The sequence below is a fragment of the Pogoniulus pusillus genome, chromosome 8 (genome assembly GCF_015220805.1).
Source record: "Pogoniulus pusillus isolate bPogPus1 chromosome 8, bPogPus1.pri, whole genome shotgun sequence".
Taxonomy (NCBI): Eukaryota; Metazoa; Chordata; class Aves; order Piciformes; family Lybiidae; genus Pogoniulus; species Pogoniulus pusillus.
Window position 1 is genome coordinate 1,446,165 of NC_087271.1, and position 26,005 is coordinate 1,472,169.

The window sequence follows — 26,005 nt, forward strand, 5'->3', positions numbered from 1 at the left end:
CTCTTCAACTACTGTGAGGGCAAGAGGCTCACTTCTATAAGACAGGAGGGCAAGACTGGAGCCAGGCTGGGAGGAGGTGGCTCCCAGAGCCAATTTGTTCTCCCCTGCCCTTTTTTATTCTCCATATAAAGCTGAGCATGCAGGAGGAGAACCAACACCACTTGAGCATCGACTAACTGCCCTGAGGACAGCAGCTCCCTTTCAGCACAGGAACCCGGAGCGTTCCCACACAGGCAGCAACCTGCCGAGCTACCAGAGTGCATTCTGCAGTGAGATCTGCAACTGCTGGCTTCCTGGCTCTGTGCTCCGGCACAGCCTACCTTGCTGCACAGCCAGCAGCGCTGCTCTCCTTTTGCCTTCCTCTCCCCAGCAGCTCGGGGATCCTTCTGAGACATACTGTAAGTGCCAACAGGTGGGATGGGCGTTAGCAGGGAGAAGCTGCTGCCTTACTACAAAGGACCATCTGGGCACCACGTGTGGGCACAGAATACAGGATCAGCAGCCAGCAATGCTGGAACATCTGTCTGCCTCCAGCCTCTCCACCTATGGTAAAGGTTACACACCAGCACACTGCCAGCTGGGCCAGGTAGCAGTTTCTCACAAGAAAAAAACCCAGCAGGAGCCTAAGGGGACATATTTTTGGCATCTTTACATGTTTCCACAATGTAAAACTCTGTTTAGTGCAAAGCTAAAGCATCCTGCCCTTGCCCCTCATAAGGAGACCTCAGGGGCACCCAGCAGAGCATAGAATGGTTTAGGTTGGGAGGGACCTCAAAGCTCAGCCAGTTCCAATCCAGCCCAACCTAGCACCCAGCCCTGCCCAACCAACCAGACCATGGCACTAAGTGCCCCAGCGAGGCTTGGCTTCAACACCTCCAGGCACAGCAACTCCACCACCTCCCTGGGCAGCCCATTCCAATGCCAATCACTCTCTCTGACAACAACCTCCTCCTAACAGCCAGCCTAGACCTGCCCTGGCACAGCTCCAGACTGCATCCCCTTGTTCTTCTGCTGCTTACTTGGCAGCAGAGCCCAACCCCACCTGGCTACAGCCTCCCTGCAGGCAGCTGCAGACAGCAATGAGCTCTGCCCTGAGCCTCCTCTGCTGCAGGCTGCACACCCCCAGCTCCCTCAGCCTCTCCTCACAGGGCTGTGCTCCAGGCCTCCCCCCAGCCTTGATGCCCTTCTCCAAACACCTTCCAGCACCTCAACATCTCTCCTGAATTGAGGAGCCCAGCACTGGACACAGCACTCAAGAGGTGGCCTGAGCAGTGCTGAGCACATGGGCAGAAGAACCTCCCTTGTCCTGCTGCCCACACTGCTCCTGAGCCAGCCTAGGATGCCACTGGCTCTGCTGCCCACCTTTTGCATGCCTGTTTGTCAGCTCTCTGCCTTTCCAAGCTCCCTCCCCATTCCTCATCCCCAACAAGCCTGCTGGCTGTGCGGCCCTGAGGTGGCTGGCACCGCGGCACTCACACCCTGCTAGGCACCACGTGCCAGGGTTTGGGTTTTACAGCAGCCCCTGGGTAAATGAGGCTCGTGTGACAGACCACTGGCTGGGTAATGAGTTCATTCTGCAGGCCCACCGAGGACAAGGTACTTTCCTGGCCCATCTGTTCACCGAGCTCCTCACGGCAGGGCTCCGGGAAGGCTGCTTCCAAAGAGCACAGCAAGCAGAGCGCTGATGTGCAATAGACCCTGGCTTGATGGCCTCTGGAACACACCCTGCAAAGCTTTCTCAGCCAAGAAATGCAAAGAGACACAGCACTGGGATTACTTTGGAGCCACTGCTGGAAATTCTTTAACTGGTGTGCTGGTTTGAGGCTGGCTGGAATGTATTAATGAGAGAAATCAGATGCTAGGCTGTGAAAAGGAAGCAGTGGTGATGGCTGCTGCACTCATGGGCTTGCTGAGAGGGATAAGAGCAAGGACACAAGCACAGATAAGACAGAGTGTGTGTGACTCTGTCTCTAGGAGTCTGTGTTTCTCCCTGGGCTGCTTCTGTGTAACTAATCCTTCTGCTTCTAACCCCCCCGGCTGGATCCTCCAAACTCACCTTGCACTTAAGGCAAACTCTGGCATAAGGCAGAGGGATGGAAAGGAGGTGGAAGGGTGGTTGGGAGCCCTCCTGGGGACTGATTTCTGGGAGGGCTGCTGTGTTTCTGTATTACTTTTGTCTCTTTCTGTCTATAGCTGTAACTACTGTAACTACCTGCTTGTCTCTTGTGCTGAGCTGTGAGTATAAAGCTTCATTCCTTAACCTCCAGCCAGCTGAGTCTAGCCTGAGCGATTTCGTAACAGTGGGGAGGCAGGGAACTCCCAAACCATCACACCTTGAAACAGTAACAACAATATCAGAGGGGAAGAAAGCCTCCAGAAGGCTAAAATTAATCTTCTGGCACAGAAGTGGCACAGGCACAGTGCTCTTCTCTGCTTCAGCCACCTCTACTTCCTCCACACACTCCAGCAAAAACAAAAGCTCCAGCAAAGTCCCACATCTGTAAACAGAAGTGGTCAGAAAGTCAAGGGGAAGATAAAGAGAGATAAAAACAAGAAGTGACACTTAAAATACCAAGCCAGGAAGCATAGCTAACCCTGACTGAACCTCTGGCACACTTGACCTCAAAGAGAAAAGAAAACTAAACTACCCTTCAGTATCTGAAGGAGACCTACAGGAAGGCAGGGGAGGGACTAGGGACAAGGTCTGGGAATGAGAGGATCAGGAGGAATGGGTTTGAAGTGGCAGAGGGGAGACTGGAACTGGATGTCAGGAAGAAGTTCTTTGGAGTGAGGGTGGTGAGACACTGGCACAGGTTGCCCAGGGAGGTGTTCAAGGCCAGGTTGGATGAGGCCTTGAGCAACCTGTTCTAGTGGGAGGTATCCTTGCCTATGGCTGAGCTTTGAGGTCCCTTCCAACCTAAACCATTCTATGAACCATCAGTTAAAATCTCAGACACTGTAAATATCTCTAGAGGCCAGGAAAACTGCTGCCCTCTTCAGCCTGGAGAAGGGATGAATAACCAGGGATGGAGGGGTGATACACTTGAGGGGCAAGTGGTTTAACAAGGATAAGGCAGATTCTCTTGTACCAGGTTCTCTTGGTATCTTCTTGGTACCAAAATGCAGCAGCAGCTGACTGGGACAAACATTACATTGAGAAGTGCCCTGCAAGTGCCCTTCAACACCTGGAGGTGTTCAAGAAGGGTCTAGAAGGGTTCAAGCAAAGCCTGGATGAGGCACTTAGTGCCATGGTCTGGTTGCTTGGTCAGGGCTGGTTGCTAGGGTGGGCTGGATGAGCTTGGAGGTCCTTCCCAACCTGGTTGATTCTGTGACTCTAAGATGTTGTGTGTGGTTTTGAATGCACTGTCCTGCAGAACTCACTGCCATTTGCTAGGAGCCAGGTGCAGATGTAGCTGATTTATTAATGCACTGAGGCTGGTGAAGGTCAGGAGAACATCCTCACTCACATCCAAAACAGCTTTTCAACAATGACCTGTTGTGGTTAGGGGTGGGTGATGTGCCAGCTATTTGTAGATAGAGTTTGCTCCAGGTAAATCCTTCCTTCCACAGCTACCTTTTATCCCTTCTGATGTTATCTCTTCTGACACTGTCCACACAGAAACAGGGCCACATATATCACAGGTGGGACCCAGCACAGGAAAGCCTATTTGGCTGGGCAGTTACATCACTGTCTTCTCCCTGACTCTACTAAATGTCTGAATTAAACAGTAATATCTCATGGCTGGAACCTTTCTTTAATTCATGCTGAGGAGCCCTCACACAGTCTGTGGCACTGAACAAAGCAGTAAATTCACCTCAACCTCTTTATGCTTTTTCATAGTCTTTAAATCATTCATCTCCAGACTTTCTGTGAGTTCTGGATCGGACAGAAACGTTTCCAGCTCATAACTTTTCCATTAATGTTTTTGAGGAATGGACTCTAAAAGCTGAGTTCTTTAATCATTGAGAAGCAGGGCAATGCCCATGCTGCAGAGTGAGCTGAGAAGTCCCTGGGCTTTGAGCCATCCTGGAGTAAGGTCCCTCTAAAACACTGGCACAAATCAGGCCCTAAATACATCCCTAGTGAAGAGCAGACATGGCACCTGGGAGGGTGCCACCTTCCTCCCTCTGCTTGCTTGCAAGGGAACAAAGGGTTAAGAGTGCTCAAGATGTCCTCCCCCTGTACTGGCAAAGAAGCAGCTGGGTAAACCCTCCCATGTGCCATGGTGTGGTGTTCTGCAAACCAAACGGTGCCTTGTCTGGAAGGACCTGGGGCATCCTGCCTCACTACAGCTCTGGGACTTGTTCTCAGCAGGGAAAGGGAGCTGCAATCTGAACGGTCCTCACTGCAGCACTGCAGTGCTGGGAAGGCTTAGAGGGACAAATGGAAGCTCTCACTAACAGCTGAAAGTGGCAGGGTCCACAAGGGAAAATCTGCAGTTGCAGAGACTCCTGCAGCCTATGTGCCTGGGAGAGGGGACTGCAACTCCAGCTGAGATGTCAGCTCCTGACTGCAAACTTCATCCAAGCTCTCATGGTTTCTTTAAGCCACACAATCACAGAAACAAGCCAGTTGGAAAAGCCCCTCAAGGATCACCAAGTCCAACCCAGAACCCTACTCTACAAGTTCACCCTAAACCGTATCCCCAAGCACCACATCCAAATGACTTCCAAACACCTCTAGGGTTGGTGACTCCACCTCCTTGGGCAGCTCATTCCAGTGCCTGAGCAGTCTTGCCAGGAAAAAATGTTTCCTAATGTCCAGTCTAAACCTACCCAGGGGCAGCTTGAGGCCATTCCCTCTTCTTCTATCACTGATTACCTGGCAGAAGAGCCCAGCAGCAGCCTCTCCACAATGTCCTTTCAGAGAGCTGCAGACAGCCATGAGCTCTGCCCTCAGCCTCCTCTGTTTCACACTACCCATCCCCTGCTCACTCACTCGCTCATCAGATTTATTCTCCAGGCCCTTCCCCAGCTTCCCTGCCCTTCTCTGCACTGGCTCCAGCACCTGCACATCCCTCTTGTAACGAGGTGCCCAGAACTGAGCACAGAACTGTAGAGTCTTGTAGGGCCAAAGGATGCTTTGCTGAAAGCACAAAAAGTTGCCTTTAAACCAGCAGAGTGATGCAGGCAAATGCACATAGCACAAGAGCATGCTGGTAGCCCTGCTGCTAGTCTTTAAGTTGTTTGCTTAGCTACTCCAAGTCTCTGGCTTGAGTCCAGTGTCTCAGACACTCTGGGGCCTTCTCCATGCCAGGTGTTACCACAGGTTTCTCCCTACTTCTGAAACTGCTCTGGGACTGATTGTCCTCCCACGCTGCTCTCCACTTGCCCTCTTCCCAGCTGCTCACAGCTTCTGCCTCTGACCTTTTGATGGCTACTTGGGAAATCCCAAATTCAGCAGGAGACTTTTAAAAACAAACAGTTTACATATGATTAATTCTTCCTGCAGACCTCAAAGCCCTCCCCCTTCCTGATTAACAAAGGTCACTGAATCTCCAAAGTTAATAAACTTACAAACCATTCAAACACATTACAGCTCCTCTCCACAAAACGAAGCAAAAGCAAATCTGGGTTTGTGTGCAGAATGCGGCGAAAGGAAAGGCAAGAAGCCAGCCAGGTGCAAACTGAATAACCCATGGAAGAGCAACTGTCTGTTACCAACACAGAATCATCCAACCAACCAGGCTGGAAGAGACCTCTAAGCTCATCCAGCCAGGGGCAAACTGAATAACCCATGGAAGAGCAACTGTGTGTTATCGACATAGAATCAAGCAGGTTAGATGAGCCCTTCAAGCTCCTCCAGCCCAACTCATCAACCAGCCCTGGCCAAGCAACCAGACCATGGCACTAAGTGCCCCAGCCAGCCTTGGCTTCAACACCTTCAGGCACGGTGACTCCACCACCTCCCTGGGCAGCCCATTCCAATGCCAATCACTCTCTCTACCAACAACTTCCTCCTGACATCCAGCCTAGACCTGCCCAGGCACAACTCCAGACTGTGTCCCCTTGTGCTGTGGCTGGTTGCCTGGGAGAAAAGACCAAGAGCTTGCTCCCATAAAAGTGAAGAGGGACATGTCCTCTTGCCACAGCAACCCCCAGGGCTCACCAATCACAGAGGGAAAAGGCAGCAAGTGCTGCCCAGAGCTCCTGCTGGAGTCACTTGGCAGCAGGATACTCGCTCTGCACCGCCAAGTTATGCTTTTCCTTTGCAGATGTCAAAACACTTTGCTCAAGTATGACAGGACATTAGCCTCTCTTTTACAGACAGGGGAACTGAGAGGCGGCCACAGGAAGCTATTTTTCCTCAAGATGAGGTAGCAGGTCACCAGCAAAGTTAGAGCCATGCTCCTTCACCAGCCCAGCATCTGCATAGGGACAGCAGACGAGGGACGGCAGCGACTCCCACTGCAGATGCCCACACCAGGACATTTCACTGGTGACGCCATCAAATAAAGCTCAGAACCTGGGGCCTGCCAGCTGGGCTGGCACACTGAAATGCCACGGTGGCACAACTGTCCTTCCACACAGCAGGTGCCTCCTTCACAGCTCCTGGGGACCAGCAAAGGGAGCAGCAACCTCCTTTGCTGAGAGGAGTGTATGAAAACATTAAGAGGAAATCCTCAATCATTTCCCCTCACGTTCCCAGCACACCTTTCTCTAGCTGTGACACTGCTAACCTGGCTGATCCATAATTCATAACTATTATCCATGTTCAATAATTGCAATGTTAATATTTTGGTAATTTCCAAGCACCTTTCTCTGGCAGAGCTCAGTCTGCACGCCGCAGATTCAGATTCAAGCGGCTATGAACCACGCCGGTCTCCCTCCTCCTCCTCCTTTCCCCACTCCCTCAAGCCAAGCCTTCAAAACGCTTTCCAAACACTGGGGAAAAGAGGAGGTTTAAGAGGAAATCTCATTACTTTCAGGGCCAGTTTTACAATTATGAAATGCATAATGCCTGATCTATCAATCCAAGCCGACGCTGCAGCGCAGACACACCGACAGGCCCTTGCCTTCTAATCGCTAATAGGTAACACTATCAAACTCAGCCCTACCCTCTATCAGAAAAGCACTTAGGCTAATATCCAAAGACAGCTTTACCCACTACTGCTCACTTGGCTCAAAGACAAGCCCAAAGATGTTCATTATTTGAAAGCTTCCTTAAACAATGTGCTTCATCAATATGCTCAGAGAAGGAAATGGAGAAAGAAAATCTAAACAGAAATTTTGTAGGTGAAAAAAAACAAAACCCAACTCAGTGTATGTGACTCAGGTTCCCCAGAGGACTGCTCCTTTTTCACTGTGCTGGCATGCATTTGTGAGCAACCCATGGCTGTCCTGGCTGCAGTGCCCATCATAGCACCAAGCAGGTCAGAAGAGAGCTCCAACCTCACCCAGACCAACCTAGCACCCAGCCCTGCCCAACCAACCAGACCATGGCACTAAGTGCCCCACCCAGCCTTGGCTTCAACACCTCCAGCCACGGCCACTCCACCACCTCCCTGGGCAGCCCATCCCAATGCCAATCACTCTCTGCCAACAACTTCCTCCTAACAGCCAGCCTAGACCTCTCCTGGAACAGCCTGAGACTGCTCCCCCCTTGTTTTGTCGTTGCTTGCCTGGCAGCAGAGCCCAACCCCACCTGGCCACAGCCTCCCTTCAGGTAATTGCAGACAGCAATGAGCTCTGCCCTGAGCCTTCTCTTCTCCAGGCTGCACACCCCAGCTCTGAGTTGTCAATCACAGGATCCACTTTGATTCCTACGCACACTCCTCTCTGACCGAAATCACTTCCAGCCTGTTTATAGAGGGCTTTCTATGCCCTGTTCTCCTATTTCTCCCAATTTTCCCACCAGTCTCCTAAGCAGCACACATTCACAGTGTGGTAGGGCAGTGAGGAAGTCTCCACTCTTTCATCTAGGGCTTGCTTCCTCAACCTCCTCCAAGGGATGGACACACAGAAACACTGTGACCAGGTCACAGGGCTCTGTCACCCTCACAGGGGAGAAATTCCTCCTTGTGTTCACACGGAACTTGCTATGCCTCAATTTCCACCCAGTGCCCCTATGAGGCATCACCCAGCAGAGCCTGGCTCCAGCCTCCCGGCACTCATCCTGCACATATTTATAGCCACTGATGAGGTCACCTCTCAGGCTCCTCTTCCTCAAGCTAAAGAGTCTCAGCTCCCTCCGTCTCTCCTCACAAGACAAATGTTCCATTCCCTTCAGCATCTTTGTGGCTCTGCACTGGACTCTCTCAAGCAGTTCTATATACCTCTTGAACTGGGGAGCCCAGAACTGGACACAGTACTCCAGATGCAGCCTTATCAGTGCAGAGCACAGGAGCAGGAGAATCTCTTTTAATGCATCCCAGAACGGCACTGGCCCTCCTGGCCACAAGAGCACACTGCTGGCTCATGGTCAGCCTCCCATCCACCAGGTCCAGCGCTCATGTCCTCCCTTTTCCCATTGTTGTCAATCTCAAAGTTAATGCTTACCAGGGCTTTCCTGCTGCCCAGAGGGAATGTCACTGGCAGCAGACTGCTGCCAAACGCCCAGAGCTACAGCAGGACCACCCAGCTGCAGGTGGCAGCGGAGCTTCGGCGCAGGGATGCACCAAAGATGGAGCTTACAGGTACACAGAGACACTGCACGCTGCTGACAAGGAGCACAAAGGCTTATTTGATGTGGAGACAGAAGGACTGCAAAAACAAAAGAGCAGTGGGAAGGTAACCACAGCCCATTCTGCATGCTACACACTGAGCATAAACCACCAAACACACTCTTCATCTTTCCTGCGCTCTTTTGGCCTGGGTTCCTCCCAGAATGAGCCCAACCCACAACAAGAGACCTGCGATTGCTCTGCCAATCACTGCTCCCCCAAATAATGTGTGAACCTGGGCTGCTCTCAGGTTTGACAGCCAGGCAGAGGTCTCAGAGGGATGACATTCCTAGCAGATGTGTGAAAACAGCGGAGACTCCAAGCAGTGCCGTTACCCAACTCACCGCTGTGCTGCGCCTTGCCCCGCTCCCTACCTCAGGGGTACCAATTAGACCACGAGGCAGAGCCGCTCCGTGGCTAGGGGGACAGCTGGGGACATGGTTACACACATCATCAGACAACCCACACAGGAAAACACAACGCTGGGAACGCTCCAAGCACAGGACAGGCCGAGCTGAGGGCTCCTGCCGCCTCAGATGCGCCACCCTTTCGGCACAGAAACCCAGAGGGGAACCCAGACGCACCGGTGCCAGCGGCTGGCACTGGCATCCTCGGCGCTCGCTCGGTTCCCAGAACCACAATCACTTGTGACATGTGCAGGCTCCCGCGTGATGGCAGTGCTAATGCCCCACGGAGAGCCCTGCTTCTCCAAGGCACTGCAGTGAACGGCTTTACCTCCATTGATCTCCCCTGCCTGCCCACCCTGGCGCTGCAGACAATGCATCCCCTGAGCTCCCAAAGCACAGGTACATTTTCCTGCTGGCAGCACAGGCACAAAAAACCTCCACGACAGAGCAGCCTTGTCTGGCAAAGACTAAGAGTTCTATTTGCTTTTAAGGGGACGTGTATGACAGGGAGGTTACAGGACCCTCATTCTAATAGCCAATGCTGCTAATTAAAACTGGTTTGGGAGATCTGCAGCTAGCATATAAATCACCCCGCGAGATGCTCTAAATAAAGAGGCAGACACTGGACTGAATAGCTCCCATTTGTCAACTGAATGGAGAGATTTGATTGTGCCTTTTTGAATAATAAATCCAGGCATACCTAGCAGGGCACTGAGAGTTGCTCCAAGTGTCTCTTTCATCAAACAACAATGATTATATTATACGGTTTGCATTATGGGGGATCATCCATTTCTCTTGTTTTCTCATTTACTGCTGACATCCTCCCTCCCAGAAAAACCATTCTGCTCCGTGCAGCTTGTGCTCGTGTCAACATCTCAGCAGAGAGGCAGGAGCAAACACTCCCCGAGTCTCCTAACACAACATGCACCTACGAGCTTGCACTAGAGAGCCGAGGGGAGACTGACAGGGAAGCTGAGCTGTAGCAGCCTAGATACACAGGATCGTCCTCAGAACCACTCAGGTTGCAAAGACTTTGGAGATCATCAAGTCCAACCTCCTACCCAACACCTGTGACCATCAGACTCTTTCTTCACCTGCCCCAGCAGCAAGGCCACACCAAATTCTTAAGAGTTCCAGGTACATCTGGAGACCTTTGTGCACAGTTTACATTTTAGAGTTGTTTTAGCTTAAAAATGAATGAAAAAGAAAAGGGTAAGTGGGACCTTGGCCTTTCACCCCTTACAAAAAGAGCTGATGGCTGCTCACTGCCTCCTAACCACCTCCCACACGCTGCTCCCTGGCTGCGTGCTGAGCTAAGAGCTCTCACCCCACCCAGGGCAGGCTCTTGCTGGGCAGAAAGAAGCAGTGGCTTCGCCAGGAGACCTCAGGAGCTCTGCTGAGGACAGCAGCAGACCCACTTGTCTCCATATCTTTTTTATTAACTGAACTTCCAAAGAACACCCCAAATGCACCAGCCTCAGACAGAGGAGAGCCACACAGTTCTTAACTGACAAGGGATGCCCATCTATACAGCAGAGGAGAGCCACACAGTTCTTAACTGGCAAGGGATGCCCATCTACACAGCAGAGGAGAGCCACACAGTTCTTAACTGACAATAGGTGCCCATTTATACCAATCAGGGAAGAGAAACCAAGCTAGATTCCTTAAGGTCACCTGATAACAGCACTGAACAAGGGAAACACCAAAAATGCACCCACACATAAGCAACAGATTGGCAACAGTAAAGGCAACAATAACACAACCTTACCTGGCTCCTGGGTGGACAGCTCTCTTCAACCATGGGCACTAGATCCCCCTCACAGCCACCATGTCTTTCTCACTGCAAAACAGACCAAACAAATGGGGACCAATTAGGAAATGGCATTTATGAAGGTTAAGTTCGAGTAGCTTCAAATCTTGCACACACACACACACACTCATAAGAAAAAAGAAAGATAGATTTAGGATTCTCTGTCACACAGAAGGCTGCAGGAGGTTAATTGAGTTCACTGCAGAGGTATCATTACCTCTGTAACTTATCTAAGGAAAAAAAAGCCCTGTGGTTGGGTTATGGAGACAGATTCCTTTTGCTCCTCAAAAACTATTTGTTGATTTTTGTGCCCTCTAACAGGATGATGATTTGCCCCCCAGCCCCACTGCAACTGAGCAGCACCTTTCACAGCATCCCCTCAACCTCTGGGGTGTGCACCTCTCTGGCACAGATGCTTTCCTCCCACCGACCAGCACATGTGACAGGCAGGTGAGCCACAACCTCTGGCAACTGTTCTCATCTTCCCAAAGGAAAAACATCCCTGGGACTCATCATAGGACTTACTGGAGGTTTTTCTCTCCCCTCTTGGAGTGACTGCTGGCTAGAAGCCAGTGAAAGAAGCCCTAAGGGCTGCAGAAAGCTTCCTGGGGACTGTCTTTTTAATCCTATTGCAGCTTAAACTGGGGGGGAGGAAAAGGAGAAATCTCTGGAGCCTCTCATCCTCCCTGTTCTGAAATAGCAGCAACTGCCTGTGGTCCTCTCAGTATCACTGAGATAAAGAGCATCCTTCCTGGAGCCTGCCCCTCACCAGCCCGGGCTGGCAAAGCTGTAACCCATGTGGTACTTACTTTCCCCACAGTAACAGTAAATCAGGATGGGTTTATCATTTGGGGTTATGTTTGCCAATCAAAAGGAACAGACAGGGCTAGGCTCAAACACTTTGATGGCTGCACAGCGATTCCGAAACCCTGCCTGTGCCGCCTGCACCTGCAAGCACTCGCCTCACTGCCTGCCCTGCCTTCACTGCTCCAGTTCCTGAGACTAAACAACGTTCTAGGCACTGCAAGTCAGGCCACAGCTTGTGTGCCACCAGCTCTACAGACCCTTTACAGCCCCTCTTTAGAGCCCGATGGTGACACACAGGCTACCACAGAGCGATTCACCCCACGTGCACAAGCGGTGCCTGCCTTCCCACAGCAGGGAGATGGGACGCAGCACTGGGAGCATGAGCCAGCAGGTAAACACGACCTCAGTCCCAGCATGGTAAGTGTTGGAAGGGACCTCTGAAGAGGTCTCAAGAGTAGATCACCCAAAGTAAAACACCCAGGAACATGTCCATACAGGTTTTGCATGTCTCTGTGACCAGAAAGGCAAGGGAGGCACTTCTGCCCCTGTGCTCAGCACTGCTCAGCCCACACCTGGAGTGCTGTGTCCAATTCTGGGCTCCTCCATTCAAGAGAGATGTTGAGGTGCTGGAAGGTGTTTGGAGAAGGGCAGCAATGCTGGGGAGGGGCCTGGAGCAGAGCCCTGTGAGGAGAGGCTGAGGGAGCTGGGGGTGTGCAGCCTGCAGCAGAGGAGGCTCAGGGCAGAGCTCATTGCTGTCTGCAGCTGCCTGCAGGGAGGCTGTAGCCAGGTGGGGTTGGGTTCTGCTGCCAGGCAAGCAGCAGAAGAACAAGGGGACACAGTCTGGAGTTGTGCCAGGGCAGGTCTAGGCTGGATGTTAGGAGGAAGCTCCTGGCAGAGAGAGTGATTGGCATTGGAATGGGCTGCCCAGGGAGGTGGTGGAGTGGCTGTGCCTGGAGGTGTTGAAGCCAAGCCTGGCTGGGGCACTTAGTGCCATGGTCTGGTTGGTTGGGCAGGGCTGGGTGCTAGGTGGGGCTGGCTGAGCTTGGAGCTCTCTTCCAACCTGCTTGATTCTAAGCATAACCCCTCCAGGCAGCCTGTTTCAGTGCTCTATCACCCTCAGTGTAAAGATTTTGTTCCCTTGTGTTCTTCAGATGATCTGAAGTTGAAATTAAGGTGAAAAAAATCCAAGAGCAAGAAGATTTTTGATGTAGCAGTCAGTGATGTCATACCTGTGCCAATTAGAGAGGTAATTCATGTGGCTGCCTGGAAAAAAGAACTAATTCCCTCCCTGACACAGCAATAAGCCATAGCAGACAGCCCATTTGCAGGGGATTACATGGCACTTCTCAGGTAGTTAGAGGCACTGAGCCTTTTGACCTTGTGCCTCCTAACACTGCTGGAGCCATAATCACATCGAGACGCACTGCTTACCATGTGTGTCTCACTGCTTAAATAACAGCCAGCCACCAGCAGCCAGAGCTGTGGACCTCGGGCTCCTTTCCCAGGCTTTATTAGGGGAAAACAACACCAATGTAATAAACAGTGCTATTAATTACTCCATTATATCATTTCAGAGATGGACTACACAGACTAAGAAGCACTGTGGCTACAATGAAAGCATTTCCTAGGTCACTGCCTTAAACACAGATTGCTACCTTGATTGCTTACACAAGCCAAGTAAATCTTGGCTCGCTGGGGTCTTGGAAGTGAGTAGATCTAATCCTCTGGCCAGATGAGACCCAGGTTTGCTCACTGTCAGAACCTTCAGCATCACAACGAACATCAGGCGAGGCGAAAATTGATATCCAGAGCGTTTTGAAGAGCTAAAAAGTTAACAGCTCGATTGGAAATCAATAGATGCTTTAAGTATTGATCACCAGCACAGCAATCTTCAGGGGCTTGCCTCTGCCGAGTGAATGCTGCTATGGGTTGAGCTGAAGCCCAGCGCAGCACCCTGCTTTTAACAGTTGTTTGTGGGCTGATTGCCCAACTCTGCCCCGAGCATGTGTGGCCCTGCAGAACAAGCAGGATCAGGCTAAGCCAGATGTCAGCAGTGGCTCTTCCACTGTCTGTCTCTGAAGTCATGCTTGCCTCTGTCTCCTCAAGACCAGGACAAAGCTCAGCCAAGAAGCACCACCTTGAAGGAAAACAGCCTCTGGTGCAGGCATGGCAAGGGTAGGTCTACACCTGACACTGGGGCACAGGGCAAGGTTTTGGAGTTTGCTCGGCATGCAGCAGCCCAGATCTCACCTCTGCGATGCAATGCACTGCACAGGGCTTCTTAATGTTCTGCATGGAGAGCTGCAGGAAGGCAACCTAGGATCACAGAATCAGCCAGGGTTGGAAGGCACCACAAGAATCATCTAGTTCCAACCCCCTGCCATAGGCAGGGACACCCTACCCTAGATCAGGCTGCCCACAGCCTCTTCCAGCCTGGCCTTGAACACCTCCAGGGAGGTTGTGGCACACAGAAACACCCAATGGAATCTTTGATCAACCTCCCTGGGCAACCTGTGCCAGTGTCTCACCACCCTCACTGCAAAGAGCCTTTTCCTAACATCCACTTTGAATCTCCCCTCTGCCACTTTAAACCTCTTCAATAGTCCCTCCACAGCCTTCCTGTAGCCCCCTTCAGACACTGGAAGGCCACTCCAAGGTCTCCTCCAAGTCTTCTCTCCTCCAGCCTGCACAGCTCCAACTCTCTCAGCCTGTCCTCAGAGCAGAGCTGCTGCAGCCCTCTGAGCTTCTTTGTGGCCTCCTCTGCACTGCCTCCAACAGTTCCATGTCCTGCTTGTGCTGAGGGCTCCAGAACCGCACAGAGGACTGCAGGTGGAGTAAATGTCATCACATGCTGTATATGCACTCAGAGCAAGCTTTTCAGATTCACTGATGAACAAAACAGCTATAAAGCAATGAGTCAGTTGAGGGGGTTTAACTCTCCAGCCTGCAAGAAGTAGCAATTTCCATACACATCAAAGAAACACTTGACCCTACCTGATCAATTCCTCCTCCTAATTACTACAGGCCAAAAAAATCTGAATCTCAGCTAAGTTTCCCAGCTGAAAAGGGGCAAAGAACATCCCAGCAAAGGTCAGAAAACCTGTACACCTCTATAAATATTTGTTGGGCTGCATCCCTTTAACTTGCATGATTAAATAGAGCCTGCTTCTGTTCTTCCACTTTATCCTCGGGGGAAATTTATCATCAGAATTATAGCAGAGCATTCATTACTCCAGCCTCATTTAAAACCTTGCCCTACTTATTATTTAGGCTGCATTAAAAAAAAATATGTTGCTTTGTATAGAATTTCCCATAATAGTCTCAATCATTACATTTAAAAGATTGCTCTAAGGCAGCTTAGCCCGCATTAGAGAAAAATAAAGTGGAATTGGTAGTTAAGTGTTACAGTCCTTATTCAGCTTTTGTTTCTCCAAACCAGGCAATGCAACCTTTCAATTGCTTTAAAAAGCTCTCCGTGCTAAGCAGCATCGTTCAAGACTTGAGCCCTCGGCTTTGAAAGGCACAGGCAGTTGGGCTTCTCTGTTTCACAAGGCGATAAGGACAGGCAGGGAAGGAGGAAGAGAAGGCAGGCAGAAGGCTCCAGCCATCCAGAGCTGTGGAGGGCTTTTAAGTGAGCGGTGCAGGGAGCAGGGGCAGCTGCGGCAGCCAGGGCACGCAAATGACACAGTTTTGACTCTCACTCCAAGCTTCTGGCTTGGGTAAACAGACAGCCAGCAGCCAGTTCAAAGCCACACAGTGTCCCAGTGAAAATCCCACTGACAGCTCAGCACTTCGGGAAGCTGTTCATGAGGGGTGCAGCACTGCTGGGTAAGCAATTGGCTGGACAGTGGCACCAGAGAGAGGTGATCAAGGGCACCTGGAGAGCAGCGCCAAGTGGCATCCCTCAGGGGTCAGAGCTGGCACCAGTGCTGTTAAACATCTTTGCCAGTGCCATGGACAGAGAAATCAGTGCACCCTCAGCAAGTGTGCAGATGGCACCAAGCTGTGTGGCAGTCATAGAATCAACTAGGTTGGAAGAGACCTCCAAGAACATCCAGTCCAACCTAGCGCCCAGCCCTGTCAAATTGCTAGACAGGGATCCATCCATGGGGACCTGGGCAGGCTACAGAGCTATGCCCAGGACAACCTCATGGTATTCAACAAGGCCAAGTGTAAGGACCTGTACCTGGGTGGGTGCAGTCCCAGGCACAGCTCCAGGCTGGGTGGGGAATGGCTGAGAGCAGCCCTGAGGAATAGGCCCTGGGGGTCTGGGCTGATGCAAAAAAGCTCAGCAGGACACTGCAGGGTGAGTGCAGCCCAGACACAACCCTGTGCTGGGCTGCAGCAAGAGCAGTGTGGGCAGCAGGGCAAGGGAGGGCATTCTGCCCCTTGGCTCTGCTCTCCTCACACCCCACCTGCACTCCTGGGGGCACTTCTGCAGCCCCCAGCACAAGCAGCACATGGAAGTGTTGGAGGCAGTGCAGAGGAGGCCACCAAGATGGTGAGAGGGCTGCAGCAGCTCTGCTGTGAGCACAGGCTGAGAGAGTTGGGGCTGTGCAGGCTGGAGAAGAGAAGGCTTGGAGGAGACCTTGGAGTGGCCTTGCAGGATCTGAAGGGGGCTACAGGAAGGCTGTGGAGGGACTATTGACAAGGTCTGGGAATGAGAAGATATGGGTTTGAAGTGGCAGAGGGGAGACTGAAAATGGGTGTTAGGAAAGGGTTCTTTGCAGTGAGGGTGGTGAGACACTGGCACAGGCTGCCCAGGGAGGCTGCAGCTGCTCCCTCCCTGGAGGTGTTCCAGGCCAGGTTGGATGAGACCTTCAGCAACCTGCTCTAGTGGGAGGTGTCCCTGCCTGTAGCAAGGGGCTGGAACTGGCTGAGCATTGAGGTCCCTTCCAGCCTAAACCGTTCTGATTCTCTGAAATCCAACCACTAGATGATCCTTTGGTCCCTCCTGATCCTGTGACCAACCTCAGCAGCTATTTGCTGCCCACAAGCCTGGCTACCCTTTTGCTTCTTCTGCACTCCATCAAAGACCTGATGTAAGACTCAGGAGTACCAAAATAAGCCCTGGTTTAACCATCTGCAGTGATGACAACTGCCTGGTTGCAGCCAAGCTTCACTTCAGGCTTTGACTCATGACTATGCTTTCCCTTTTCAGCCACCTCCCTTGTCTTTTTGACTGCTTTCTGCCAGAGGCCTTGCTAAAAACCTTTCAGTATTACAAATAAATGAGATAAGCAAGTTCCTCTCTCTTCCCTTCCTAGCCACAAGTTCAAAGACTTCTAGGAGATTAAGAGTGAAAGACTGTAAGTGAGCTGCTGGGTCATCAAGCCTGGGCTTTTCCTATCACTTCCAGCCACATCCTCCACTACCTTTCTACCGGCTAAGTCTGATCTTATCTACATCCCCCAAATGTTTCCTTCTCTTTTCCCTCTTATCAGTAGCACCAGTTTACCAGGGACAAATGAAAGGCTCAGTGGTCTCCAACTCCCTACATCACTTTCTGGTGTCACAAGACTGCACTTTGTCCTATCAGCAGAGATTCTCCTCATCACCCATAGCCAGGGAAGGAAAAAAGAGGTAAGACTTGGTGGAGAAGCAGAGGAAAGGGGGAAGGAAAAGGGAGGGGAGGGCAGAGGAAAGGGGGAAGGGAAGGAAAGGAAGGGAACACGACAGTGGTGCTGATGCCCCCACAGGGTGCACTGCCATCTCGAGCAGAAGCAGTGCAGAAACACTAAGGGTGAAAGGAGGAGAATTGCTATTTCCTAGGAGAAGGAGGTCACACTTTTCCTTGGCTATTATTCTATCATTAGGCTTTGTGGCTAAGCCCAGACTATTTGCTGGTTTTCTTGTTACCCCTAATGGCATGGATTCAGAGTTCAGAACGAATAACATGCAGCATTCTGCTCTCTGCCATGAACAAACCACAGCTATGCAGGAGCCTGGTCAGCAGAGGCTGTTTCCCATCTGCTCTGATGAGCATCTGTGAGCTTCCTCTGACGGGAGGGACTGTGCTTATTGGCTGTGGCATGCTCCAGAGGGGCACATTACCATACAGGACCCTCACAGCTGCCTCCACACTCAGATCTGTGTGCCAACAGCTGCTCAGAGGCATGGGTGCACAGAGGCAATCTTCCTGCCTCTCAATGAAATAGGTGAGGAAAATCCATACTGCTAAAACATTCCTAACCACCAAAAAAGGAGTTTTCACAGGGGGAAATATTTGGTGTGTCCTTTCCCCAGCAGCTATCTGAAGTGCATGGAAAAGTGCAGACTTGTAGCTTGCTGTGAAGAGCAGCAGAAATCTCACCCAAAGGGGACATCACTCTGGTTGGGGATCAGGAGAGGTCAAACCTCACCATAGAATCATAAAATGGTTTATGTTGGAAGGGACCTCGAGGATTATACAGTGCCAAGCCCCTGCCATAGGCAGGGACACCTCCCACTAGGAAGAGGTCGCTCAAGGTCTCATCCAGCGTGGCCTGGAATGTGTCCACAGGAGGGTGACAAAGTTGGTAAGGGTCCTGGAGCACAGCCCTGTGAGGAGAGGCTGAGGGAGCTGGGGGTGTGCAGCCTGCAGCAGAGGAGGCTCAGGGCAGAGCTCATTGCTGTCTGCAGCTCCCTGAAGGGAGGCTGTAGCCAGGTGGGGTTGGGCTCTGCTGCCAGGCAAGCAGCAACAGAACAAGGGAACAGAGCCTGGAGTTGTGCCAGGGTAGGTCTAGGGTGGCTGTTAGGAGGAAGTTGTTGTCAGAGAGAGTGATTGGCATTGGAATGGGCTGCCCAGGGAGGTGGTGGAGTGGCCGTGCCTGAAGGCGCTGAAGCCAAGCCTGGCTGGGGCACTTAGTGCCATGGTCTGGTTGGTTGGGCAGGGCTGAGTGCTAGGTGGGGCTGGCTGAGCTTGGAGCTCTCTTCCAACCTGCTTGATTCTAAGCAGTATCCCATGGACCTTCAGATGGTGTTTGAGGAGGGTGACAGGGAGCACTGGACAATGGCCAGCGACAGGGATCCTGACAACAACTGTTACATCACTGCTGCTCCAGAACTGGAAGCTGTATAGGGACTGTGCAGAGAGACAAGAGTGGATCCCAGCTTGCCACCCTTCCTGTCAATCCACGCTCTATCATTTATTTAAGTGCTCTTCTAATCTTCCAGGCTGTAGCTCATACATTTATGTTCTTAAATTCTTTATGAGCAGCAAGATTAACACCTCTTTCATCAGGCTGGAAGTAAGGCTGATCCTCACTAGTTCTGATCTGTTCCAGGGACCCCAAAGCTTTTAACAGTTATTGTGTTTTTCCCCAAAGAGAGAGCTGCAGCTTCTCCTGTGCTGCAGCCTACAAGAACTTCAGCATGTCTGCATCCCACTACTTTCTCCTGAAAACCTTAACACCTTCATCCACTTCCTGACCCCAGGGTGACTTTCCATCAGCAGAAAAACTACAGGCACTCGTGGATGCTTGTGGGATTATGAGGTGGCTGTCAGAACATGAGTCACAAGATCAGACACCTCCTCCTGTGTCCCAAAGCAGCTGTCAGGTTGGCAGAAGTCCTCTTTGTTCCAGACCATCCAAAAGACCTGATTTTAAACATTTTAAGCTGTCCCACACATTGCACCAAACAAGTCTAGAAACAGGATGACTTTGCAGGGTATGTCTGCAGACAGCCAGGGCCCAGCATCCCCCCAGCCCTACGTTCATTACCATCCAGACAAGAAGGGGATCTCAGTGAGGTCTTCTGCCCCAGGATTTGCCCCCAGATGTCATGGCCAGTCTTTCTGAAGCTGTGCCCAGATGCTTCTGGCAGTGGCTGCCCTTTCTCAGCACTTGGTGCCAGCAGCCCCCCTGTGGTGAGTGTAAGAGGGTCTGAGGAGGTCACATCAAGGGAGGCTGAGCAGGAGTTGGCCCTTGCTTCTGCTGGCTCTCCTTCAAGGCTGAGCAAGCTCATCCTGATGTCAGCCCACCTGCACCTCAAGGAGGCGCAACTGCCAGGCAAGAAAACCATGCTGGCTCCTTGCCACCTACAGAGCCACCCCAAAGCCATGGGTCAGACCTCAAACTGCCATAAGCATCTCCCCCACAGTAGTACTCTTGTATCGGAGGAGAAAGAACACCTCACAAAATCTCATTTTGGGCACCACACATGAAGAGGTCAAGGCTGTGGCCCTTACCTTGAGTGCCAGATCTCCTCCCTCTAGGCAACATTTATCACATTTGAGTACCCTTCTGCCTTGATCCAGGCAGCCTCCCTTCCCACCCACCACTGGGTCCCTCTCTTGCACAGAGCTTCACAGCTAAAACCTGCCTGCTGACATCCAGCACCACCACCTTGTGTCCTGTGGGTTCCAACCTGTGTGAGTGCTTGTACCCTGATGAAAATGGTGAGAAGTGATTATCTCCTCATGTCATTTGCAGTGGATAAAAAGGCTGATTCTGATTTCTGACGAGTTGAAGCTAATTCTGTCCCAAGTTTACTGACACTTTCCCCTCCCCAGCCTTTCTACTTCTCATCTGCTAGAAATGAAAGGCTCTGAACAGGAAGGGGTGAGGGTCAGCTCTGCCTACACTTCCATTCCACAGCCAGTGTTGTAGAACAAATACTGATGAGGATCATGATGATAATGAGGACAATAATGATGAGCATTGATCTCGATGGAGATGCTCCTCCGTTCTAGCAGGCCACTGCGACGAGAAGCGGGAATCCCCTGACATAAAGGATGTGTCACACTGAAGTTTAATTAACATCAAATCACAACCCAAATGACATCCTCTCCCCTCTCACACACACAGCCTTCATAACCAACTTTCCACAGCAGAACTCCAGGGGACAGTTGGCAATAGAGGGGAGAGGAAAAGCTCCTGCCTCCGCGCAGAGCCTGCTGTGCTGGGGGAGCCACTCGGTCCCGACGCCGCTCTGCTTTTCTGCACCCTGCAGCACAGTCCCCTGAGAAACAGCAGTAGGGATGAGCGGAGAACTGGGTGCCCTGTGCTGCAGAAGGACAGGCCTGGCCTGTTTCACAGCCTCACCTGCTAAGGGCACCCTCTGGTAACAGTGCCATGGCGCCCATCAGCTGCGCACGCACCGGCTGCGGCAACCAAGGAGCGCTTGCGTCCAGCCGGAACGCTCTGCGCTTCTCCAGCACCACCTCCTAGCACTCTCCCCAAGACCAACAAATTAACCTGGGTGACCCACTCATGGGAGCAACGCCAGAGAAGGAGCATGAGGCCTTGCTTGCAGCGCCGGCTCCATTAGGCACCGACCCACGCTGCTGCAGCGCCACACCCCCCATCCTCCCACTGCCTGCTGCCACCTCAGCGCCACACCACCGTGCCCAAACTCCACACCAGACAAGTGCCCGCTGCTGAAAACATTGCTTTCATGGAAGAAGTTCCCCCTTGTGTTGAGCTGGAATCTGCTGTGCTGCAGCTTCCACCCATTGCTCCTTGTCCTAGCCCAGGGAGCAGTGAGCAGAGCCTGTCCCCCCCTCCTGACCCCCAGCCCTCGGAGATTTATAGACATTTATTAAATCCAGGACTGGACCCAGCACTGATCCCTGAGGGACTCCACTGGTTACAGCTCTCCAGCTGGACCTAGCACCACTGATCACCACTCTTGGAGCACTGTCTTGTAACCAGATTGATAAGGCTGCTGCTAGGTCCCATCAGGATCAGAAGAAAGATCAGTGCTCAAGGCAAAATCATGGAGCTGTAAATAACCAAGAAATAGCATCTGGGACTGAAATCCTTACTTTTCAGGTGCATTTTTTGATATTGGTGTTCCTGTAATATAAACAATGAGCTTGTTTTCAAGTGCCACCCATCAAAGAGTTTTTTCCTCTCCCTAATAAGCACAAAACATTGACTGTCATATCCCTGTGCAACTGCTCACACACTGACACCACACAAACGTGGGTTCCCTTTCTGTCAAGGCTCACAAAATCAACATGCAGAATTCTTTAAAGGGCTTTACCACAAAGCCCATGATTCATTCTATGGACCAAGGAGGAGGAAGTAAAGACTATCTCAAGCAATTCCATGTATTTATATCCATTACATATTAACTCATTACACATCGATCATGGAAAGAATCAATTGTTCAGATTCAATCAAGCTCCTACAAGATAAGGTCACAGACTTGTGCTATTAACTGTGATCAGCCACTTCAGAAGAGGAAATCAGCAGAACAGCTCAAAAGCCAGGTACATTTTCCACTGATAACCCATCCCATAAACACTGCCAATAGAGAAGCCCACATGAAAAAGGTGATCCAAAGCTGCAAAAGCAATAGCAGAGGAGACAGGCAACACCTGAGTGTCAGGGTACCACCTCATGCTATCACCCAGCACTGCACAGGAGACAGGTAGCACCTGAGTGCCAGGGTACCACCTCATGCTATCACCCAGCACTGCAACTGCAGCACTGCACAGGAGACAGATAGCACCTGAGTGCCAGGGTACCACCCCATGCTATCACCCAGCACTGCACAGGAGACAGGTAGCACCTGAGTGCCAGGGTACCACCCCATGCTATCACCCAGCACTGCACAGGAGACAGGTAGCACCTGAGTGCCAGGGTACCACCCCATGCTATCACCCAGCACTGCACAGGAGACAGGTAGCACCTGAGTGCCAGGGTACCACCTCATGCTATCACCCAGCACTGCACAGGAGACAGGTAGCACCTGAGTGCCAGGGTACCACCTCATGCTATCACCCAGCACTGCAACTGCAGCACTGCACAGGAGACAGATAGCACCTGAGTGCCAGGGTACCACCCCATGCTATCACCCAGCACTGCACAGGAGACAGGTAGCACCTGAGTGCCAGGGTACCACCCCATGCTATCACCCAGCACTGCACAGGAGACAGGTAGCACCTGAGTGCCAGGGTACCACCCCATGCTATCACCCAGCACTGCACAGGAGACAGGTAGCACCTGAGTGCCAGGGTACCACTCCATGCTATAATCCAACCAGCTCTCCTCCCCATCTCCCTGATAAGGAACAGCCCTTTGTGATAAGAGGAGGGGCAGCAGAGAAAGCAAAGAGGACATGAGGCAGTACCACCCGTGTGGAATAACCCTGGCTGGCAGAAGGCAGGAGTGGGCAGCAAGGAAGTTTTGCCCTTATCTTTGTTGGAAACAATCACACTTGAAACCAAAACGCAGTGAGAAACAAAAGGCCAAGTTTGGACAAAATCCAAGGCAGGCAGTCTTGCAAAGCATAACTCAGCCAGCTAACACTGCTGTAAGACAGGGATCTGCAATGTAATTGAAGTGAAGAGCTTGAAGTGCACTACTATTAGGGAATCAAAGCTCCTGTATCTCAGCTTCAACATCTGTGAAACAGAAGTGTTTACCTACCTCAGCGAGATAATAGGAGTAGCTACATCAGTACTGCAACCTGATCATGCAAAAAGCTCTCCAAGTCCTAAATATTATGATTAGGTGCATGTTTTGGTACTCCAAAAATACAACTCATTCCAGCTCTTCTGTTTCTTTGACACTTGTAACAGGCTTACAATGTGACTTAAAACCCCTGCTCAACAAAAAGCCCCAAACGCCAGAGTAATGAGGGCTCCTCCTTTAATTCACCAAATCGGCACAATAAGCTCATGTTTAAACAAAAAATGGAAAGGAAACTTGCTGCTGTGCCAGAACAGCAGCACAATCAATTTTAATTAGCATTGCTCATTGTGGGAAATGATAAGGTATCAGTCATAGTAATTGGTGGTGTTGACAATTAGTCAAAGTCATTAACATCTCAAGACCCAGGACACAAAAAAAGCTCGCTGAATTTTAAGTGTCTGCAGAAGGCTCACTTCAAAACTCTTCATTTTTGCCGTCGGAAAACATTGCTTAGATTTATTATTTGGTAGAGGAGCTGTAATAACACAGCCAGCCCGACTGCCACCCCTGCCTGATCAATCCGAGGTTCCCACAGAGAGCTGCAGTGCGGTCCCCTCCTCTCCTCCCGGAGCTCTGCTGGCGAGCACTGGCACATCCAAGCTTTCCGCCGCTGTCCCTTTGTTCCCCCACCGCCTGCTCTGCATGCTCATTCCAGATCCTATCCCAGCAGACACATGCAAGACCAAAGGGATCAGAAAATGCCTTAAGCTCCAAGCTGGAGCACTTCCAAACCCCACACAGTCCCGTACAGGAGAATAAGCCCCCACGCACACAGAGCTGGGGTGGATGCTGGCCGTACAGGCAGAAGCAACAGCAACCTGCAGGCACTACCTGGACCATAGCTTCTAATGACCAACATAAGCAATTCCTCAGGCTTACTGGATGCTCAAATGTAAGTTTAGAAAGATCACAGAATCAATCAGGTTGGAAGAGAGCTCCAAGCTCAGCCAGGCCAACCTAGCACCCAGCCCTGCCCAACCAACCAGACCATGGCACTAAGTTCCCCAGCCAGGCTTGGCTTCAACACTTCCAGCCACAGCCACTCCACCACCTCCCTGGGCAGCCCATTCCAATGCCAATCACTCTCTCTGACAACAACTTCCTCCCAACATCCAGCCTAGACCTGCCCTGGCACAGCTCCAGACTGTGTCCCCTTCTTCTGTTGCTGCTTGCCTGGCACCAGAGCCCAACCCCACCTGGCTACAGACTCCCTGAAGGGAGCTGCAGACAGCAATGAGCTCTGCCCTGAGCCTCCTCTCCTGCAGGCTGCACACCCCCAGCTCCCTCAGCCTCTCCTCACAGGGCTGTGCTCCAGGCCCTCCTCAGCCTTGCTGCCCTTCTCCAAACATCTTCCAGCACCTCAACATCTCTCTGCAATGGAGGAGCCCAGAGCTGGACACAGCACTCCAGGGGTGGCCTGAGCAGTGCTGAGCACAGGGGCAGAAGAACCTCCCTTGTCCTGCTGCCCACACTGCTATTGAGCCAGCCCAGGATGCCTTTGGCTCTCCTGGTCCCCTGGTTACACTGCTGGCCCATGTTCAGCCACCCGCACCCCCAGAGCAGGGTCAGGAGGACAGAGCCAGGCTCTGCTCAGCCATGCTCAGTGGCAGGACAAGGGGCAATGGGTGCAAGCTGGAGCAAGGGAGGTTCCATGGGAATATAAAGAGATTTTTTTTTTCAGTGTGAGGGTGACAGAGCCCTGGAACAGGCTGACCAGGGAGGTTTTGGAGTCTCCTCTTGGAGGCATTCAAAACCCACCTGGACATGTCCCTATGTGACCTGCCCTAGGTGATCCTGCTCTGACAGAGGAGTTTAGAGCAGATGATGTCTAGCGGTGTGTTCTCATCCCTAACACACTGTGATGCTGTGATTATGTGAAGTCAAAGTCTGTAAGTCACCAAACTAAACACAGGGCACTTAGAGGCTTTGACCTGGCCTCACGTACACCTGGACAGCCCCTGCAACCTTCCTGTCTGTGTGTGCAACCTGAATTACGCCGACAGAGAATCTGTGGCAGCAAAGCAGGCCAGTGATTACATCAACCGACCTAGTCAACAGCCCACATGGATGGCTCAGATCAGGATTGACACAAAGATTCCTAATGCTTCAGTTAATGTGCTAATGTGTGAACGCCAGGGTGTTCTGCTGACCATCAAATCCACAAAGCCCCCACCAAGTGGCAGATGGCTACTTGTACCATCCTGTTTTAGCGGAGAGTAACTAAAGACACCTGGTAAGTAGGTGCCTGAGGAGATGACCCACCACAAATGGCTGCATATGGCTGGCTCAGACACAGTCGATGCTAAGGAAGGCAGGACAAGATCATCACCAATTCAACCAAAAGCATTTAGCTCATGTGAAGAACTCCTGACCATCCACCCACAGAAGAAACAATTGTCAGCCTATTTCCATCGTTTGTTTTCTGCTAGAGGACTTGCAGTGACAATTCAATTTATTCCACCTCCCACACCCTTCTGTGCCTTCACTGTAAATAAAGATGTACCTCAGGCTGCAGTAGCCCTCCTGGTGCAAGCAGGTGGCACAGTTGAAAACAGCAGAGCTGACAGGACTGACTCACTTGTCCTTTGACTCACTGGAATTTCCATGCAGTTAAGCCAGGTAGTAATTCCATCTCCTTTCCTAGCAGCTCTGCCTCCTCAGCAGCCACGCAGATTCTTCTGACCCTGGGCAACTGCCGCTCCCAAACAGACGCAGCCTTCCAAGCCAGAGAGGCTGCCACAAAGGAGTAAATCCTGCCTGCCAGGCGCTGCCGAGCAGCACCACTGGCTACCTGTCAGACAACAGGGGCTTGAAAGAAACTGCTCCCGGAGCCAAGCGAGACGCAAAGCCCAGCAACGCTGATTTCAACCCTCCCCAGCCGTGCCACTGCGTCCCCAAGATAAACACCATTTT

At 51.6% G+C, this 26,005-nt stretch overlaps 1 protein-coding gene across 17 annotated transcripts in view; it reads right to left on the reverse strand.

Moving 5' to 3' along the window:
• Window positions 1–26,005, reverse strand: part of DAB1 (DAB adaptor protein 1) — a 534,753-nt gene that overhangs the window by 222,078 nt on the left and 286,670 nt on the right. For all 17 annotated transcript variants that reach the window (XM_064146935.1, XM_064146933.1, XM_064146950.1 and 14 more), the window contains one exon: window positions 10,839–10,910. The gene's annotated coding sequence lies outside the window, so the exon portion shown is untranslated. The remainder of the gene's footprint in view (window positions 1–10,838; window positions 10,911–26,005) is intronic.